The sequence below is a fragment of the Carassius carassius genome, chromosome 28, assembly GCF_963082965.1.
Source record: "Carassius carassius chromosome 28, fCarCar2.1, whole genome shotgun sequence".
NCBI classification, from domain to species: domain Eukaryota; kingdom Metazoa; phylum Chordata; class Actinopteri; order Cypriniformes; family Cyprinidae; genus Carassius; species Carassius carassius.
Genome location: NC_081782.1, coordinates 5,347,447 through 5,368,539, shown reverse-complemented (window position 1 = coordinate 5,368,539; position 21,093 = coordinate 5,347,447). Strand labels below are relative to the sequence as shown.

The 21,093-nt window shown below is 42.1% G+C and overlaps 1 pseudogene; it reads left to right on the top strand.

The window, feature by feature from the left end:
- Positions 1-10,298: 10,298 nt before the first annotated feature.
- Positions 10,299-13,779, top strand: LOC132107583 (sialic acid-binding Ig-like lectin 14; annotated as a pseudogene).
- Positions 13,780-21,093: the final 7,314 nt, after the last annotated feature.

Genomic DNA, 21,093 nt, shown 5'->3' with positions numbered 1-21,093 from the left:
GCTGGGCTGGCGGCCATCTGGGGTTGTGGCGCTGGACTGGCGGCCATCTGGGGTTGTGGTGCTGGACCGGTGGCCAATTTGGGCATTGGCGCTGGGTTAGTGGCCATCTTGTGCTGTGGCGCTGGACTGACGGCCATCTTGTGCTGTGGCGCTGGACTGACGGCCATCTGGTGCTGTGGCGCTAGGCTGACGGCCATCTTGGGCTGTGGAGCTGAACCGGTGGCCAATTTGGGCATTGGCGCTGGGCTGGCGGCCATCTTGGGCTGTGGCGCTGGAACGGTGGCCAATTTGGGCATTGGCGCTGGGTTAGCGGCCATCTTGTGCTGTGGCGCTTGGCTGGTAGCCATCCTGGGCAGTGGTGCTGGACTGGCGGCCATCTTGGGTTGTGGCGCTTGGCTGGTAGCCATCCTGGGCAGTGGTGCTGGACTGGCGGCCATCTTGGGTTGTGGCGCTTGGCTGGTTGCCATCCTGGGCAGTGGTGCTGGGCTGACGACCACCCCGCCGGAAGAGATAGAAGTGGCTGGGGCATCCCACCGAAGCCGATGCTGCAGGTAGCGCACGAATTCCCAGAATTCCAGTGTCTCTAACTGCGCCATCTCCTCCTGAGACACTGGATCATCCAGCCCGCCATTAAAATAGTCCTTGAGGGCCGCATCGTTGTAGCCCATGCCCTCGGCCAGGGACCAGAACACCTGAGCCAGGGCCCCCACTTCATTGCCCTCTTGGCGGAGGGCGATCAGCCGAAGGTACTTGGTTCGCCGCTCCACCATCTTGGCTGGGGAACGGAAAAATGACATGCTGGTTCCTAGTGTGACGGAGTCCTTCTGTCACGTTCGGGATCCAATGAGGCACGGAGATAGAACCAATTGCAGGTAAGTCATTTATTACAGGGTAATCCAAAGGGGTAAACAGTCCAGGCAGGGGTCAAAACCAAACATAACCCAAACATGAAAACAAGACAAGAAGACAAGGCAAGGGCAAGACTGATTTGACGGACAAGAAACAGGCCATCTAATAAATTTTGAGACAGCCTTTACCATAGTGGACTGCGATAGAAATTCAGGAACCAGCAGAGGTTTGTTAAAATCTGTATATATTTTAGATCTTAACACCAAACCTATTACCTTATTATTACATTTCTTATCAACTAAATCTAGACCATTAATCAGTAGGGCCGGAAGAGAAGGCTTGCTATTATAATATTTTAAAATACCACAAATTAAATGTAAAAGGGGGAAGAGGAAAGGCTTTACAGATTTTGTCAAATTCTCTTGTTGTACAAGCCACGTCGTATTTCTCTTTGAAACTCTCAAAACTAAGGAAATTACAACTGTGATCAAGGATATCAGTCACAAATAAAACGCCCTTCTCAAACCAATTCCTCTTAAATAATGATTTTTTATTTATTAAAATGACCCTATTATTCCAGAGTGTGGATCTATGGGGAGTAAAATTATGTGTAAATATTTTCCAAAAATGAAGGATTTGTTTATGGAAATTAGACAATCTAAGAGGGATTTTATTAACTTCAAAATCACACCTTAAAAGAAATTCCAGGCCACCTAACTTATGGAACAACCTTCTGGGAATGTGGAACCACATTGAATTTGGTTGAGAAAGAAACTCTTTAATCCACTTAATCCTAAACACACCTACTAGTGCCTCAAAGTCAATGGCCTTAATTCCACCTTCATTATAATCTCTGACTAGTGGAGATCTCTTAATATAGTGGGTTTTATTTCTCCACAAAAAATGGAATAAAACAGAGTTGGCTTTACTAATATTGCTGGAGGAGACATAAAGAGAGTGACAAGGATAAGATAATTTGGATATACCTTCAGCTTTAGACAGAAGAACTCTACCAAAAACTGTTAAATCTCTGGTTAACCAATGACTTAAGGACTTTTCCGTAACAATGATTCGATTGGCAATATTTACATCTTGTCTTCTAATTGGGTTTTTAGATATTGTGATTCCTAAATATTTTACTTCTTGAACAACTTTAATATTACTAATGGTAGAATCCACACTTGTATGAACTGGAAGTAATTCACATTTATTTAAATTAAGAGTTAAGCCAGAAGCTTTAGAGAAAGTTTTTGAATGATATTAATTGTTTTTTCAACCATAGATTTGTCTTTAAAAAAAATAGATGTATCATCAGAAAATTGGCTTAACCTAAACTCTTTATCAAATATAATAATACCTTGTAAATCATGTGAATTATTAATAAGTAATGTTAATAACTGAGTAGTCAAAATGAAAAGTTTTGGAGAAATGGGGCAACCTTGTCTTACTCCTCTTGACACTATAAAACTAGAAGTCATACCAGAATTTAATGAGACATAGCTACTAATATCAGTGTAAAACATTTTGATAATGCTACAAAATTCCTCTCCAAAACCAAGAAAACGTAAATATTCTAAAAGGAAGGGATGTTCAATAGTGTCAAATGCCTTAAAAAAGTCCAAAAACATAATATAACTGTCTGTGTTAATAAAGTCACTATAGTCTAAAATATCCAGTATTAATCTAGTATGGTTATTAATATTTCTACCTTTTATAAAGGCAGATTGACATTCATCAATAATTTTAGCCAAACCTTTATCCAGCCTTCTCGAATAAACATGAGCTAATAATTTGTAGTCATTACATAACAGAGTTATGGGTCTCCAGTTGTCCAGCAGCAAATTATCTTTATTGGGTTTAGGGATTAATCTAATGATGCCTCTTTTCATGGAAGGTGAAAGGTTGCCACTAGAAATACATTCTAAAAAAGCATTATAAAGCAAAAGTCTAATGTCTGTCCAAAAGTGTTGATAAAAAGCCACCGATAAACCATCTAAGCCTGGAGATTTACCCTTTTACATTATAAAAATAGCATTGTCGAGTTCTTCTATGTTAAGGAGCTCGTCCAAATATGATTTGAAATCCTGTTCTATTTCCTCTTTTCTTAGTTCTTTTATCTTTGTGAAAAATATTGAAGACTCAATACCGGAGAATTTAGAATTATACAGATTGCAATAAAAAGTTCTTATTTCTTTGTTAATCTGATCATCATCTTCAATAATTAAGCCATTGATTGACAACTTCTGAATCTTCTTTTTAGTTTGTCTTTGTTTCTCCAAATTAAAAAAAATACGAAGATTTTTTTTCCCCTTCTTCTAACCATCTGGCTCGAGAGCGAATGAAGGCTCCCTTGGCCTTCTCCAAGTATAAATTGTCAAATTTCGCTTGTAAATTATTTAGCTGAATCTGTTCATCTAAAGTTAAATCAGTTTTGTTGCCAAATTTGTGCATTTCATTTATCAATTCAAGCCGTTTCATACTTTTAAATTTGCTAATTTGCTTACCAGTCTCTATAGCTAATCCTCTAACATTAGATTTAAACCATTCCCATTTACTCAGGGGTGACGTTTCCATTGCATTAACATCTTTTAAAGCTTCTTTAACCTTTTCACAGAAACCCTCATTTTCAAGAAGACTGTTATTAAACTTCCAAATGACACTGCGCTCACAACCTGATTTAAGGAAGGAAAAGGATAGCAAAACTGCACAATGATCGGTTAAAGGAGAAACTGAAATGTCACATTTCGATACGTTGTTAATTAGATTATTAGATATCAACCAGTAGTCAAGTCTTGAGCATTGGGCCTTATTAGAAGAACTGAACCATGTAAATTGTGATTTATGAGGATTACTCCATCTCCAATAATCTGTTAAGTGTAAATCTGAAATCAAATCTGAAATAACTTCCTCATAACAATGACAATTTGCTTTTGGAGGAGAACGATCGAACCAAAGATCATGAACTAAATTAAAATCCCCTCCCAAAATAATTCTATCAACAGCATAGGTGATTCTCCATTTTTTGACAGACTCCTTAAGAAAAACAAGCAATTCCCTATTCAGTGTTTTTTGGTTATATCCATAAATACACAGCAAAATAAAATTAACACCTCCTTGTTCAATTACTACCATAAGCCAATGACCCTTTGAATCACTTAGGTGGCACATAACATTACATGGTAGCCTATTAAACAGAACCATGACACCTGCAGAATGGGATGTACCATGACTAAAAAAGCTGAATCCCCCCACTGATTCTTCCAAAATTTAACATCAACTTCCTGAGAGTGAGTCTCCTGTAAAAAAACACAATTCGTCTTTTGCTCCTTGCAATAAAGAAAAATAGCCTTACGTTTTAAATTATCTTTTAGCCCCCTACAATTTAAAGAAAGAAATGATAACACCATTAAATCGAACCTCAATAAACCAAACAATAAAGACGATGTGCAGGAACGAGAAGAATATGTTCCTTTAAATTCTCTGCAACAAACCAGAAAAGCACTTGTCATCAAGTCAAACATTACCTCAGACTACAAGGCATTAAATCAGTCATTCGGGGTCCACACGCCGGTTATCAATCAAAGCGTAACCTTCTTTAAGGAACGCTCGCGTCCCCCTCTTCCGAGCCTCTTGAACCAACGGCCATAACTTTGACCGAGCTTCCCTGTCTTCTTTGGAAAAGTCCTCCTTGAACCGAATATGCATTTCTTTGCAAACTCTCGCGTCCTTGGACTTTCTCCACACATCATCACGTACATTTCTCATTCCGAACTGAATGATGATGGGCCTTTGTGTGCCATCACTTCTCTTGATCCCCAAACGGTGAACAACATCCACCGTGTCTCGTAGCCGATCAACAGAAAGCGGAACCACTCTGGTTAAAATCCCAATCACCAATTCTCTTGCATCCTCTCCGTCTTTTTCTTGTAGACCAATCATCCTCAGATTCCATCTTCGTTTGTAGCGAGCTTGTTCCTCGTGGGCTTTCTTGACAGAGCTGTTCACTATCTGTAATTCGGCGACTTTCTTCTGCAACACGGAGACTTCTGCCTTGTTCTCAGAGATGGCGCCCTTGTTAACTTCAATACGCTTATCAAAGCCTTTCAACAGCTCGGTCTGTTCATCCACTTTTTTGGTTAACAGTTGTAAGGCACTGAGAATAGCCATACTAGTTTCACCTTCTTCCACGGATCTCAACCTTTTTGGGAGCGGGCTATCAATCGGCGTGTGAGTAGGATTGGTAGATTTTGAGCTGGCTACAACCATGCTTTCTAAATAACTTTCGTCGCAAGCCTCGTGCAGGGCTAACAGATTATAGTTGTGAACAGACATCTTCACAAAACTAAAAAAAAAACCTTCAGTGCGAGTGATAAATACTCCAAAAGTATTAAAACAATACTTCCAATGAAAGTTATATTTGCTACAGATGGAACTGCATTATATGGAACTGCAGAGGGAGCTGTGTGGACATATTTGAAATGACCCATAGAGCATATTTTCCTTATAAATGTGTTGCACACAGTTGCAGAAAAATAAGTTTACTATCTTTGCTTTGCAATTATAGGCTATGTGTGTATTTTTAGCGTTCAAGATGACAAATGTTCTCATTATTTGCTTCCCAATGAACTAGTCCTCCTGTGATCCCTGGCAACCGGATTTACTGCAGACGTGTAATAATATCCAAGGTACACATTATTAGTATTTGTGCCCTTAATTATATATATATACAGTACAGACCAAAAGTTTGGACACACCTTCTCATTCAAAGAGTTTTCTTTATTTTCATGACTATGAAAATTGTAGATTCACACTGAAGGCATCAAAACTATGAATTAACACATGTGGAATTATATATGGAATTATATACATAACAAAAAAGTGTGAAACAACTGAAAATATGTCATATTCTAGGCTCTTCAAAGTAGCCACCTTTTGCTTTGATTACTGCTTTGCACACTCTTGGCATTCTCTTGATGAGCTTCAAGAGGTAGTCACCTGAAATGGTCTTCCAACAGTCTTGAAGCAGTTCCCCGAGAGATGCTTAGCACTTGTTGGCCCTTTTGCCTTCTGTCTGCGGTCCAGCTCACCCCTAAACCATCTCGATTGGGTTCAGGATTTGGTGACTGTGGAGGCCAGGTCATCTGGCGCAGCACCCCATCACTCTCCTTCTTGGTCAAATAGCCCTTGATGCCTTCAGTGTGACTCTACAATTTTCATGGTCATGAAAATAAAGAAAATTCTTTGAATGAGAAAGTGTGTCCAAACTTTTGGTCTGTACTTATATATATATATATATATATATATATATATATATATATATATATATATATATACACACACACATATATATATATATATATATATGCATGTGTGTGTATATATATATATATATATATATATATATATATATATATATTTATATATATATATATATACACACATTACATTATACATTAATTTAAAGATGTTTTTCACATTTAAGGGGTTAGTTCACCCAAACATTAAAATTATGTCATTAATAACTCATGTCGTTCCACACCCGTAAGACCTCAGTTCATCTTCGGAACACAGTTTAAGATATTTTAGATTTACTCCAAGAGCAGGGCTTAATTTGTGCCGGAACAAGCCGGATCCGGATCCGGCACCTCCGAAATCAGATGCGGCACCTCATTTTGGTGGATCCCCCTCCTCAGGGGGTGGCGTTTCCGTATGGCAGTTAAGGATGGCTGAAGCGAAACAGTCGTTCCGAAGCTTTGCGAGATCCCGAAGCACAGATGTGTCGAAACACTGATCCGAAGCGTGATTCGAAACACCCATGTCACGTGACTATGACCAAACGAAGCCTCGAAGTGTTTCACTAATTGTTTCATCAGGTGTGGTCCGCCGAATCAGCGTTTGATTGGAACGGTCGGGAACAGACCACACAATCGCACATCTGTATAAAAGTGAAATAAACGCATTTTGACCTCGTGGGTTTTTGTGAGAGGAGTTTGACTTTGAGATAGCGGATTTTTGGTGATATAGTGACATAGTGCGATTTGATTAGTTATAGGCAATTTAGACTAACATTTAAATTTACACAACACATTGACTGAGAGGCTAGAGACAGACAGAGTATACATATAGTGACACATTAATAGATACATAGATATAAATATATATAGACAGCTAGATTAATAGATAGATACATATATAGATAGATTACAGATACATATATAAATACATATATTATAGATAGATACATATATAGATACATAGATTATAGATACATATCTAGATACATAGATCGATTCATATATAGATAGATAGATTTGGATAGATAGATAAAATGGAAGCTCCCCAGAAGAGATGCCGTACATCTGTGGTGTGGGAGCATTTCCATTTAGAAACCCCAAATAAAGTGAGATGTGTGTATTGTGATCGGCAGCTAGCCTACTGCAACAATACATCATCCATGATGCGCCATTTGAGGAGCACTCATCCTGCCATTTTGCAGGGTGCAGAGGATGGCATTCCCCCTGTACCTAGGCCTGCTACTGACACTGCTGGGCCATCTAAGCAAGGTATGCATTGTTTGGGATATAATTATAATTGAAATATAATTACAAACTTTTGGGACACTGTTTATAAAGTTTATAAGTTATATAAAGCACTGATTATAAACACTGGAAGGTATACTTTTAATAGATGTGCACTAATTGAAGCTGTATTTTTCCAATGTATTTGTCTGAAAGTATGTTTTGTCTTCTCTTTTAAAAGTCAGACAGAGGGAATTGGATGAGGCTCTTATAAACATGGTGGTGAAGGATCTGCAGCCCTTCACCATCAGGGACGATGAGGGATTCAGGGCATTTGTGAACAAGCTTGATCCAAGCTATGTCCTCCCATCCCAGAAGGTGCTTAAAATAATGGTCAGCGAAAAGTACAACAAAGCCAAGGAGAAGACAATGGAGGACCTACAAAAGGCCGAATTTGTTAGCCTTACAGCTGACATGTGGTCCTCCATTAATATGGATGGATATCTTGGTGTGACTTGCCATTACATAACACCAGAGGCAAAAATGGCAACTGTTGTACTGGGTGTAAGGAGGCTTTACCAAACCCACACAGCCCAGCATCTCATGGAGGCTAAAGCCTTGCTAATGGCTGAGTGGGGAATAACCTCCAAAGTTCAGTGCATGGTGACTGACAATGCATCTAACATGATCCATGTCCCATGTTTTGCTCATACTTTAAATTTGATTGTGAAAAAGGCACTAGATCAAACCCCAGTCATCAATGAAATACGCCAGAAGGCCAGAAAGATAGTGGGGTTGTTCAGATCCAGCTGCAAAGCAAAGGACAAGCTTGTGGAGATGCAGAGCTTGATGGGAAGACCAACTCTGAAACTGATACAGGAGGTTGACACGAGATGGAACAGCACATTTGACATGCTACAGCGCTTGTATGACCAACGTGAACCAGTGGCTGCTGCACTTTCCAACTTAAACAATGATACTGCTCCCCTGACAAGTATTGATTATGACATTATTGAACAATCATTGTCAATACTGCAACCATTCAAACTCGCAACAACAGAGATGTCAGAGGAAAAGAGTGTCTGCTTCAAAGCTTATACCACTGTACAGGATGTTGCAGCACAAGCTAGCACAGAAAAAAGGAAATGCAACGCAGGAATCAACTGTTCAATTAGGTAGGCCACAATGACCATACTACCCATGTGATTGGCCATAACTGTCATATTATTGTCATTATTATAAATATGTGTTTCTCCTGTTTTGGTTCATAGGCTCATATCTGCAAGAAGGTCTGCACTCCAGATGTGGAGGTTATGAGAGTTTTAGAGCCTTGGCACTGGCTACACTGCTGGACCCAAGGTTCAAAAATGTGTCATTTGGAAATGCTGCCAAAGCCCAGGAAGCTGAAAAGCATATCACACTGGAGTGTGCTTCACTGATGCGTTCAAACACAAATCCTGGTGAGCAGTTTCAGTCTGTGTTATGTTATGTAATCTGAATCATGTAATATAATATATCCTTCATATATGCCATCAGTTTAGGATTTGTTACTAATTGCTGTTTTCATTTTTATTCAGACCCAGAAATGTCAACATCACACCCATCATCATCATCATCACCATCACCATCAACATCAACATCAACACCAGTAGAAACACAGGACAGTTTATGGGAACTTTTTGATACTTGCATCCATCAAACCAATATGATACACAATGCTACAGCTGATGCCACAGTGGAAGTGAAAAAATACATCAACGATGCGTATTTGCCCAGAACTCATGATCCACTAACTTACTGGAAAGAGAGAGCAGTAATCTTTCCTCATTTGTATGTCCTTGCAAAAAAATATCTTTGTATGCCAGCAACAAGTGTCCCTTGTGAGAGGATTTTTTCAAAGGCTGGAGAAATTATCTGTAAAAAAAGAAGTAGGCTAAGTCCTTCCACAGCAGATAAATTAATATTTTTGAATAAAAATCTCTAAAAAAGACATTGTGGCTTGATTTCTTTTATTAATATTCATTTTTCATGACCAAAATAACATTATGCACAGTGAGGAGCCTATAGGTTACAAGCTTCACATATTAGAACATTATAATAATAAAAAAACACATTTTTTAATGGCTCGTCAAGGTTGTTTCAGATCAACACCTGCAAGTGACCACTAGGTGTCACCGTTGAGACGGGTGTCGGATTGATTCGAAGCCTCGAAACAATAAGGCACATTTGGTTCAACTGTTTCATTGGTTCACGAGGCCTCGATTTTGCCATCACTAATGGCAGTGTCAGGGACCAAGCAGTCAAGCAAGAGGAGTCGCAAGGGAAATTAAAAAAATAAGGATTTTTATTTCCCAAAAATCATGACAACAAAGTAAAAATAAAAGTTTGGACCCAAAAACAAAAGTCAAATAAACAAACAGTAACTAAAGCTCTAAACAAAAAAATACAACTAACTCTTACAAAGAAACAACGGGGACATATATATTGGCTGATCAGACCAATTTTAACACACAGGGGAAGACTAACAACAACAACACTACTACACAAGCTACAAATAACAGCAAAATCTACATAAAACTTATTCCAAAAGTAATAAACATTATTAAACATAATTAATTTTAATTCAACAAAAGTACTCAATATAATATAAATCCAAACCCCAGAATATCTAAGCAGAGAATGAGCTATCCCCACGGGACATAAACAATGGTAGTGTCCAATTAGGCCACCTCCCCTATAAAACTGCTCCTGCTCCAACCGCCACCCCTTTAAGCCAGCCAACTTCCTGGATCTCTCCCGGGTGTGGAATCCAACACTGGTAAGCTCAGAAACAAATAATTACACAAACAAATTGACAAAAGTAACTAATGGTGAGCACTCCCAAAACTATACTTCTGTATGGTCAACTAAATAAAATACAATGTATGTGAAATGACCTTCGTGTCCTGTGAGTTATTTGTAACTAAATAAATGTTTGCAACAAATGTGAATGAAAAATGCATACAAACTAATCCTAAAGAAAAACAGCACAAACTAAGTACATGAGGTTACCGCTCTTAAACTGGTTGTGAGGCCATGGCTGTGGCCTTCACAGGCAGACGGATATGTGCCCTGAAAAATTAACCAAAATTAATATCTCTATTATAATTCGTTATTATTATTTTAAATCAGAGGGTTTTACGAATATTTAACCAATGATAAGTATTTAAAAGAGCTTGTCAGTAAAACGCCTCCACTCAGATTGACGCGCGCGCACAGCCTGGAGGAGACAGACAGCTTATTTGCAAAGCAAGGGTAAACAAATAACTGTTTGAATAGTACAGCATTTTCTTTACTCAAACACTATGTCTGTAAAGTCTAATGTCTTTGTGTGTTTGAAGACTGGAGAAGTACGTTTTTTGCCATCTAGCCAATATACTTTTGTACGTTTTGAATATCCTGTGCATAAGCGCTTTGTCGTTTATATCATGAGACATTGGCCAAGTTTACTAAACAAGAAAAACTAAGCGACAATATATATAGCAACAATAAACGTTATATAGCCTGTAAAAGGTAATGATAGCATATAATGCGCTGCACTTGCCTCAGATGTGGACAAAACACAGATCTCCTCATTTGCCGGCCAAAGACCTTAACTCCATTTGAGCTTGTTTTTCATATAGCCTAATGTTAATTGCACGTGTCTGATACAACAAACACTGACGATGCAGTGTTGTTTAATATTTGATATCCCCCCCTTTTCTTTCCTTTCCCCCCTTGTACTTTAGTGGAGTGTGCCATGAAACAGTTTTATTTGTCAACAACCATCAGACATCATATTGTGTGTATTTGGTTGCTTAAACTCAACAAACTATGAAAAATAACTCCTATATAGGCTAATACTCGGGAGGCGGCTTTATACGCGCAAGCTTTGGATGTGACTGCGAGGGACTTAAAAGGAGTTCAAATTATACATTTTTGTGACAATGCAACAATTACCTGATTAGTCGAGTCAAGTGACAGTTCTGTCACTGTCACGTTGCTCAGAGACGCAAAACTGTGCTTTGGTGGCTGTGTTTGGAATTATTTTGTTGTAGAAATAGAGCTAAAAAAGGCAATATGGTGTCTAAAACACAAGTCTCTTAATTAACTTGTTTACTGAACTGTTATATATATATATATATATAATGTATATATTCATGATGATTTTTGAAGGAAAAGATGGCATTCTTTGTGTGATTTTGATTTAATATATGAAATTATATAACAATGTGAATTTTCTGCCCCTATATTTTCAATTTTGTGATCATTCTAAATGCATTTTAGGAGACTGAATCACACAGTGAAAGAACGCACTATAAATGCTCGCGCACATCATTAAAACAAAAACAGCACACTCCTCACCATGGTCTTTTTAGCTAATTTGTGCAAAACCTCTTGCTAAAATGTCAAAGCTTCATTTTAACCACCAATGCAACGAATTATTTAGCTTACCTCTACATTCTTGCGAAGGGTTGATGTCTTGTCGAGATTTTATAAGCTGCTAGTTTGGTCTTCCTAGGCAAGTACAGCTTACACTGCATAATAGAGCATACATATGGCCAGGGGTTCACTTCATTCCCTTCGAGTTAAACTTCAGAATATGACGGGGTTTCGTTTTCAGCGGTGTCTGCACCACTAACGCCTGTTTTGTCCGTCTGCATCTTTCTTGTGATTTTTAGCGCCAGTTTTCCCTCCTGCCCATTATTTACTGACGTAGTTTCCAGGGAGCGATTTTTTTTTTTTTTTTTTTACTCCGTAATTAATGTGTTTTAAAATGTAGCGAAGTACAATACTTCAAACAAAATATACTTAAGTAAAAGTAAAATTACACATTTAAAAAATTACTTTAAAAAGTATTAGTACACAAAAAAGCTACTCAATTACAGTAACGCGAGTAAATGTAATTCGTTACTTTCCACCTCTGTTCAAACCTACAAGCTATGTTGAATAAATGCAGGGATTTACCTCATTATAAACTTGAAAGCTGCAAGAATTATTATAACCACAGAAATGTGGGACCTGATTAAATATAACTAATACATAGAGATTTGAAAAATAAAATTCCACAACTTTTTCCAAACGTAGTGCAGTGTAGTGATATCCAGTTCGCGAACGAATCACTCGATGTAACCCCTTATTAAACCTTTGTAAAAATGCATAAAGTAACACTTCATTTTTAACCTACAGATTACTAGTAATAGTATAACTACTGTAGGTTTTTATGATTTGACTCAACAAATTGTTGTACATTAAGTAAACTAAAACGTGTTAGGACATTGTTCATTTACAGTGTGAAGTTACTTAAAATTAATTTAGAAAATTATGACTTTTTTAAATATAAATAATTGTATAAGTTTATTAACTTTTATCATTATTGTTTACAGTTATTTGTGCAGGCGTGTTTGCTGATGTTTGGAAGGTGCATGTAGAGACTGAAATGGAGGCTCTGGTTTCATCTTGTGTGGTGATGCCATGTTCATTCAAATACCCTGCTCAACAACAGCGCTCTGATCGTTTTACGGCTATGTGGCAAATGAAGGACAAAAATAATGATTTAATTTATCGATGGCACAATGGTTAAAGACAGATTCAAGGGTCGTTCAAGACTGATTGGTTCACTGGGGGCTCCAAACTGCTCCTTGGAGATTGATGAAGTCAAAAACCATGACAACGACATGTATTTTTTTAGATTACAGACATTGGTCAAAGACAAGTACTCCTTTGTGGATAACTGTGTGCCAATTAAAATGATCGGTAAGTGTGCAACCTTTGATTTCTTAGGGTACAAATAAGAAAACAGCCTAAAAAATGGAAAGAGCCCAAATTATGTTTTTGGGTCTAAATAATGTGAGCTTGTTTGTGCTTTTATTTACTATGTGAAATACGTGTTTTGTCATTCAAAATATATTTACAGAGCAAGCATCAAAACCAGAGCTGCAGGCCGAGCAGTCTGTGCAGGAGGGTCAACCTGCAGTCTTCAAATGCTCTGTCCGGCACACCTGTCCATCCCACCAGCCGACGCTCACCTGGAACACACTGGAAACACCATCATGAGCTACAAGGACATTGGCCATGGAAACTGGGAAGCAGAGTCTGTCGTGACCTTCACCCCAACGAAAGAGGTTGATCACACCTCCATCACATGCACAGTCAAGCATCATGGGAATATCAAGGGAGTAATTACAGCGACTCAATCTATCTTTGTGAAAGGTATAAGAATAAAACTGTTCTGTGTATATATTGTTTCTAATGTAATAGTGATCATCTTAAGTAAGTGATTTTTGTTTTTCTTTCACCAGAACAAGCAACTCTCAGCCACATTATCATACCAGTCATCTCTGGACTTTTGGTTGGATTACTGAGTTTCTTCATTGTCAAGAAATACAAGTGAGTCTGAAACTGCTTGGCACTAGCTATAATAATACAGCCTTATATATATAATCTGCATTGCATTTATCAACCTCTATAACGTGATCACCAGGTTTCGTTCAGGTGCAGCAAATCCTCTGGTGGAAATATACAGAATCTATGGCATTTTGGATTATATTTGTGGTATAAAGATAAACAGATAAACAGTGATGATGCAGGATAGGGACTGTCTACAAACTAGAAAACCAAGAGCATAAACGCTCAGTTATTCCATCCTGAAGCTTCATTCTAATGAATGAATAAATGAATGAATTAGGTAATTAATTAATTAAATAATTAATAAATAAAGCAAGCAAATAGTGCACACTGATGACTGCAAAAACACTTTAAATGTTAGTTGGTGTAACAATAGCCTAGATAATAATATATATTTTTAAGAATAATAACATAAATTTTGGGAAAAACCCATAATATATGCACAATTTAATGCCAAATCCAAAAGGAATGTCTTATTACTAGGTCCTGTTTTCAGGATTTAATATCAAAATGTATGTAAAATAAATGTTATTAAAATTCAAATGTACTAATAAACGTGAAATACATTTCAAATATAATTGGTATGTGTTGTCAATTCTTATAACAAAATCTAGATGTTGGTTTATTCATAGCTTTAAGTAAACCACCACATGCTTGCTCTAAACAAAAAGTGTAGGATTTATCATCTTGCTATTTCCATGAAATGGAAGTTCCAGATGGTATGACCCACGCTCAAAGCATCAAAGCTTTCAGTGTCACATATCTTGGACACAGTGGACAAGATTCAGTTTGACCTATCCTGCCCAACAGCTCCTGATAAACAGTAGCCTAGATGAGTGACAATGAAGGATAGGGGCAGTCTACAAAGTACAACACCAAAAGCATAAACGATCAGTTATTCCAAAGCTTCCCTCTTGAAAAAGGCTAGCAAATACTGCACAGTGTACCATGTAACACCCACACTACTTTTATCTGCTAAAAACACTTTAAATCTTAATATAACTTTCATGAAAAATATTAGCATTGGTAATATTAATTGTTATTAAGAATAATATCTTACATTTTGGGTAAAACCCATAATAAGTGTATATTTACAATTCAATGCCAAATCCAAAAGGTGGGGCCTATTTTTAGGTCCTAACAGAACAGCTTTACTAGGCCTATTTGGTATCATAAGGTTCAAATAAATGTGCTGCATGTTAAATACTTTTCAAATATAATGGGCAGGTTTTGTGTTGTTCTTGATTCCTAAGAAGATATAGATGTTGGTTTATTCATAGCTTTAAGACAGCAGTCACATGCTTGCTCCTAACTAAAAGTGTAGGATTGTCATCTTGCTAAAGTTCAATGAGTGAATTTGAAAGGTCCAGATGACATGACCCATGCTCCATTCATTCAAAGCTTTCAGTTTCACACATCCTGGAAAGTGCACACAGATTCAGTTTGACCTGTCCTGTCCACTGGGAAGTCCAGGAGCTCCAGATAAACAGTACATGCCTGAGTGATGATGCAGGATAGGGCCTGTCAACAAAGTACAAAACATACTCGGTTACTAAACGTAACCTCGGTTCTCTCTAGAAGAGCGAACGAGTACTGCGTCTTAGCTAAGACGCTACGGGAAAAGTCTCTTTTCACGAAATACTGAAGCAAAAAAATTATCCTTAATTTTGTATTTTTGTAAAGCGCATTTGCAGCAGTACACAGCCATAGGCGAGACGGCTCGTTCACTCATTGGCTTGTTCTGCGGCAACTGCACAGCCTATCGAGCGCAGGCTGATGCAACATCAGACCAATAAGCCACTTCCCGCCGAAACGGGTGTGGCCCAACCTATAAAAGGAGCTCGAAAAGGCTGACTCACCTGATTTATTTCATCGCCGAAGCGAACCAGAGTGAATCGTACGCACGGCAGAGAACGCAGTACTCGTTCGCTCTTCTAGAGAGAACCGAGGTTACGTTTAGTTACCGAGTACGTTCTCTTACGAGAGCTCTCTCGTACTGCGTCTTAGCTAAGACGCTACGGGAACCCAATGTAAAACGCCGTGCGCGCAGGGATCACACACCAATAAACCTGAAGCAACGCCCAGGATTTACAGTGCACAGTCACCTGAGGGACTCACAGAGAGTCCAGGACAGGAAGGGGGGAAGCCCTCCGTCCCATATCTAGCAGCATCCGTAGATGCGGCAATATGACATCACACAGCCGAGGCAAGGCCTGAACAATGTGGCAATGCGGGTCTTACGCAATACTGCCCATTTAACAGTCGGCAGCGCATAATGCTCACGAACTCAGAGTTCCCTTCAGGGCCCCGATTCGACTATACCGACAGCAGCCTTGCTTGCAAGGCGGGAACCTCCAGGTTATAGAACCTGATAAATGTAGATGGCGAGGCCCAACCTGCCGCCATACATATATCCTGCAAGGAGATCCCAGCAGACCACACCCACGATGAGGTGACGCCCCTTGTGGTTTGTGCTCTGACGCCCAGCGGGCACTGAAGGCCCCTGGAAGCGTAAGCTAACGCTATAGCATCAACTATCCATCTGGATAGAGTCTGTCTCGAAACAGCCATTCCCTTGGAACGTCCACCGGACGAGACAAACAGCTGCTCAGTCTGTCGAAAGGCAGCAGAGCGAGACACATAAGCTCTTAAAACCCTGACAGGGCAAAGAAGACTCGAGTCTCTATCCTCTCCTGACACCGGCACTTTTCCAACAGCTCCTGTAGGAAGGAGAGAACCTCCTTCACCTCACAACTAAGGGGTGAACATCCTCGAGCTGTGCACCAGCTGGAGAACACCGACCACTTCGAGGCATACAGACGTCGTGTCGACGGAGCACTAGCCTGAGTGATGATATTTAGCACTCCCACTGCGAGATCAGCGGGTAACCGTAGAGCGCCCACCACTCCGGTTGAGGGTGCCAAATCGAACCCCTGGCCTGCGAGAGGAGGTCCCTCCTCAACGGTACTGGCCACGGGGATCATCTGCTAACTGCATCAAATCTTGGGAACCATGGTTGGTTCTTCCAAAGAGGTGCTACAAGCAGTATTGAACATCTCGTTTCTCTCACCCGTTCCATCACCTGCGGAAGGAGGGAGACGGGAGGGAAAGCATAAAGCGGGCAGCACGGCCATTTCCATGACAGCGCGCTTTCGTTCTTGGAAAAGAACGCGGGGCAGTGAGCATTTTCGTGGGACGCGAAGAGGTCCACCTCCGCCCTGCCAAATCTCTCCCACAACAGCCGGACTGTAGAGGGTGTAGAGACCATTCGCCCGTAGGAACATTGCCTCTGGACAGCCTGTCTGGACCCAGATTCTATAGCCCAGGCACATGCACTGCCCTCAGCGAACGCACGTTGCGCTGAGCCCAAACCAGGAGGCGTTCCGCCAGCCTGTACAGGTTTCGGGACCCGAGACCGCCCTGGCGATTTATGTAGGACACCACAGACATGTTGTCCGAACGGACTAAGACGTAGTGGTCCTTGATTTGGGGACAAAAGCGCATCAGCGCGTTCTCCACTGCCAGCATTTCCAGACAGTTGATATGATGGAGCTTTTCCCGTTCTGACCACAGGCCAAAGGACGGTCTGCCCTCGAGCAGCGCTCCTCATCCCGAAGTGGAGGCGTCCGTCGACACCATCTTCACATTCGGGGAAGTCCCCAGGCTTACACCTGATTGGTACCAGCCGTTTGCTGTCCAGGGTTTCAGGGCTGTGACACAGCTCTGATTGACCTTGAGATGCAGTCGGCCAGACACCCACGCTCTGCGCGGCACCCGCGCCTTCAGCCAGAGCTGCAGGGGGCGCATGCGGAGCAGGCCCAGCTGCAGAACTGGAGATGCTGAGGCCATGAGGCCCAGCACCTTCTGACAGTGTTTGAGCGAAACGGTCGCGCTGCAGCAGAAAGAACTCGCTGCGCGCTGAATGCCCAACGCGCGCTGTGGTGACAGCCGCGCCGTCATGGAACACGAGTTCAGAACTATACCCAAAAACAGAATCGTCTGACTGAAGTTCAGCGAACTCTTCGCCCAATTGACACTGAGACCGAGCTTCTCGAGGTGATCGAGTAAAACGGCCCTGTGCTCCACTCTCCACTCCCTCCGCTCGTGATCGAGCCAGAATCAGCCAGTCATCCAAATAATTCAGCACTCACATGCCTCTGAGTCTAAGAGGAGCAAGCGCTGCATCCATGCACCTCGTAAACGTACGAGGAGCCCGGACAAGCCGAACGGCAGGACTGTAAACTGGTATGCCTGGCCCTCGAAGGCGAATCTCAAATATCGCCTGTGACTTGACGCTATCTGTATTTGAAAATACGCGTCCTTCAGATCTATTGACATGAACCAGTCCCCTCTGCGAATCTGCACGAGGAGCTTCCTGGTCGTAAGCATTCTGAAAAATGCGTTTCATCAATGCCTTGGTCAGCTGTCTTAGATCCAGTATGGGCCTGAGACCCCCGTCTCTCTTGGGCACCAGAAAGTATCTGCTCTACAGCCCCCACTCGCTTTGAGCACGAGACACAGGCTCTACAGCCCCTTTGCTCAACAGTTTTGATATTTCGGCCCGAAGTTTGTGTGCTACTTCTGTTTTGACCGTAGTTTCGACGCGCGCAAAAAAGCGCGGAGGGCGTCGAAAAAACTGTAGCGAGTAGCCTCTCTTTATAATGCCTAGCACCCAATCCGAAACCCCTGGAAGCGCTGACCATGCATCTGCATGAATGGCTAAAGGCTGGATGTGAAGCGCGCTCTGTTGACTGGGCAACGGCGGCGCTTGGGTGCGCTGCACCATGGGCGTTACGCCTGTGGCATTTGAGGCGGGGAGAGCGCTGATCACAGCGGGCAGATTGCTCGTCCTCGACCCCATCCCGGTGCTTAACCGATTGGGGGAGGGCTGAGGGGGTCCCGTGGGACTCGTGATGTCTGCGAGTAACTGTGGGCTGCAAGCATGCACATTTACCACTTTCGACTCGCTGTCTGCCTGGGCAGAGCTTACGTGCATGGGTTTCACTTTTACAGAAACCACGCGCCGTGTGTGACATAGTGATTGTGGGCACTGAGGAGTGGGCACGTTTACTATGTGGCGCGCGTGACCGATCTGAGTCGATCTTATGTGCGCGAGCCCTGTGTGCAGGGCTGTGCTTACATGTGGAGATGGGCACTGAGGAGTGGGCATTGTCACTACATTTATAGCACCATCGGCCGTAGCCAGACGAACGTGAGTGGGTTTCGTTTTTACAGAAACCACATGATGCGTGTGACATAGTGATTGTGGGCACTGAGGAGTGGGCACGTTTACTATGTAGTGCGCGTGATCGACTTGAGTCGCTTTTATGGGCGTGAACCCTGTGTGAAGGGCTGTGCTTATATGTGGAGATGGGCACTGAGAAGTGGGCATCGTCACTACATTTATAGCACCATCGGCCGTGGCCGGGACACCAGAAATTACACCTTTTTCGGGAAATATCTGGGTAGCCGTGATAACGGTTTTTGTGTGCAGGCAAGCGGGCAACCGTACAGGCTTGCGCATTGCAAAAGACGCTGAAACAGTCACAATCCCTGGAACTGAAACAGCGGCGCGCTTAGGTGAGAGCCCGGCCAAAGCGGAACTCGTACACCGGCACTTCGATGAAGCAGCCATCGTGTGTAGTGCAGACGCAGCATCATGCAGCAGGCATAGATGGCTTTCCTAGGATGGCTTCGGGGCTCCCGGCCTCACCGTAATCCTCTGCCGCGGTCTCCGCGGCGCGGGGCGACGGCCGGTAGAGCGAGAACGGGGGTCTCGAGCTGCGTTGCTGAAGCTGTTGTGATAACGGCTTTTGTGTGCAGGCAAGCGGGCAACTGTGCAGGCTTGCGCGTTGAAGATAACGCTGAGACAGTCACAATTCCTGGAACTGAAACAGCGGCGCGCTTGGGTGAGATCTCGGCCACAGCGGAACTCGTACACCTGTGCTTCGATGAAGCAGCCATCGTGAGTAGTGCAGACGCAGCGTCACACAGCAGGCTTTAGGTGGCAACACCGCTTTTGCCGCCGTCCAGCAGAGGGCGGACAAAGGTGCGTCGCTATCGCCTGTTCCACTGGCGGAAGTGACTGGTAGTTCCTGTTTTTAGCATCATCCAGTGTGGAGAATGCTAGTGAGACAGACGAACGAGTTCGCGCTGAATATGGAGCGTTCCAAGCCTTCGCCACCTCTTCGTGAAGCTCAGGAAGAAATGAGGAGGGCTTTGAGAAGTACACCGGGAAGCGATGCAGGGGAGGCCGGTGAAGCAGGGCGAGCTTGGTTGAGCTGAAGACTGTTCCGGAATCCGCTGGAAGCGGCGCTTTCACGGCGCCTCAGCGCAGCGGAGAATGCAGGCTCAGAGAAAAAGGCCAGGCGAGTCCTCAGAGTCACCATGACAACAGCTCGCAGTGGGGGCATCCGCCGTCAGCGAGCGCGAGCGCTGCATGATCTTCACCCAGGCAGGAGACACAGATGACGTACCGGTCTCCCTCGCTGAGTGGGGCTCTGACGAGCCGCAGGAAGGCATCTTAAAAAAGACGCAAGCTCTTTAAGAACAGTTGGATATAACAGAATTGAAAGGATATAGGCGCCGGACAGCGCAGCAGGAACGGCAGTGGAAGGCGGCGAAGGCCAGTAGCTTCAGAATGGCTCGTCCCGCTGATATGCTTCTCAGACGGCGCTTGCTTCCTTCGTGATCCAGCGATGCGTGAGCTTCGCTGAAGAGATGAAAAATCAGGTGAGTCAGCCTTTTCGAGCTCCTTTTATAGGTTGGGCCACACCCGTTTCGGCGGGAAGTGGCAAGAAGGGCGCTAAGCGAAAACTAGAGGTGCATGTAAAAATTTATTCATATACAAATCATGATTCTGTCTTCTAATGATTCTAACGGATTCACAAGTTTCAAAATCAGTGGTCTAAAGCAGTGGTTCTTAATACTGTTCCACATGTCCCTCTGCTACCACATCCTCTGCATCTCTCTCCCTCTCTCTGCCTCTCTCTCTAATTCAGCTCAGCTCCAGCAATGAACTGTTACACTGTGTTCAATGAACTGTGTTCCTTGTGGCTCAAGTGGTAGAGCATTGCGTTAGCAACACAAGGTTGTGGGTTCAATTCCCAAAGAACATATGTTAGGTAAAAAGTGTTAGCTTGAATGCACTGTAAGTTGCTTTGGATAAAAGCATCTGCATAAATGTAATTTAATTATACATTTATTTTCACATAGCTATGAGAAGCGTTAAACATTGATAAGAGATATTAACAATGCCGTTGTTTACAATACAACCATAGCAAATGCATTTAAGATGAGG